The 1,278-nt window shown below is 24.5% G+C and overlaps 1 protein-coding gene across 2 annotated transcripts in view; it reads right to left on the minus strand.

The window, feature by feature from the left end:
- The window catches only part of LOC100214961 (transcriptional activator Myb), a 26,778-nt gene extending 26,293 nt beyond the window's left edge, over positions 1-485 (minus strand). The window contains exon 1 of one of the 2 annotated variants that reach the window (XM_065804886.1): positions 366-485. The gene's annotated coding sequence lies outside the window, so the exon portion shown is untranslated. The remainder of the gene's footprint in view (positions 1-365) is intronic. The other variant, XM_065804887.1, reaches the window with a different exon arrangement.
- Between the last annotated feature and the right edge of the window lie 793 nt (positions 486-1,278).

The following is a 1,278-nucleotide window of genomic DNA, read 5'->3' on the forward strand; positions in this document are numbered from 1 at the left end:
TTATAATTTATAATAAATAAACCTTTAACAATTGCTCATTATAACATCATTTGTTTTTAATGTCACAACAATCTATTTCGATATAATTAACGGTACGTTAATAATTTTTTAGAAATATGTATTCAAAACGTTATTAAAAAGGGATTAGATACATTGTTTTTAAAATTATAATCCTGTATTGTGAAAGAAAAACAATAATTGATTTAAATGCATAAGATATTCTTAGTAATATTCTTATGCGTTTCTGTTTCATTTTATTATAATTAGAAAGTAATTATTTAGGGATCAAACTTATATTATACTTAGTTTATAAAGAGACTAATCTGGATTGAGGTTTTTGCTTTTAAAAATATTTAAAATTATACCTAACTGGCGAATGGCATGAGCCTCAAACTGTCGATGGGGTTTATTGGCGCCGGATTGTTTTTGTTTTACACCGCAGAGGTTATGTATCATATAATAATGGCCTTTTGTCATGACAAAGTGAGCTGCATTATGGGTAAGTAGTTAACTATTTAGTCCGAAATTTTGTGGGACCAGAATATAGCATTGATGATATATATAGCAATGCAGTAAATGCATTTTCTAAGTCTGCGATATAACTCTGCGGATATAACATGCATTGCATTTCAATGTAAAGTTAGCAAATTAATTTTCAATAATTAATGTGTGGATATGTTTTTTCTGGTGATAAGTTTACGTTGGATGGGAAGGAAGTCTAAGTTATCAAATTGTATATTATATAATTAATACTGATATTATATAAAATAATATTAAAAGTTATATTGGCTATAAATAGTTTATATATTTTGTTAATTATTCATTTAATTTTAATTACGATTTTATTTTCATAATTGCTAATTATTTTTATTGTTATTCGCTGTTTGTTTTTTTGCCTTATTATTCAATTTATTATAGCTTAATCGTTATTTATTTATTTTTAATTAATTTAATTTATGCTTGCTTTTATTTATTAACATTTCTGTTGATTTTTTTTATTTGTTTGTTTATCTTAAAGGCATTATTCACTTCTAAAAGGTATTGTTCATTGTTAAAATGCTAACATAATATGTCTCAACGCAAAAAAAATTGAACTAATCTTTTTTTCATTTTCTAAAAAAAAAACACAATCTAAACAACAATTCTAAAATTCAAATCAAAATTAATCGTAAACGGTTATATCCAACAAAAGTTACTAAATATCTTGGTGTTTTGATTGACTGCAATCTCTCGTGAAATTAAATCAAGCTAACGGCGCACTTACAATAATTTGACATT

This window comes from Hydra vulgaris, chromosome 09 (assembly GCF_038396675.1).
Source record: "Hydra vulgaris chromosome 09, alternate assembly HydraT2T_AEP".
Lineage (NCBI taxonomy): Eukaryota > Metazoa > Cnidaria > Hydrozoa > Anthoathecata > Hydridae > Hydra > Hydra vulgaris.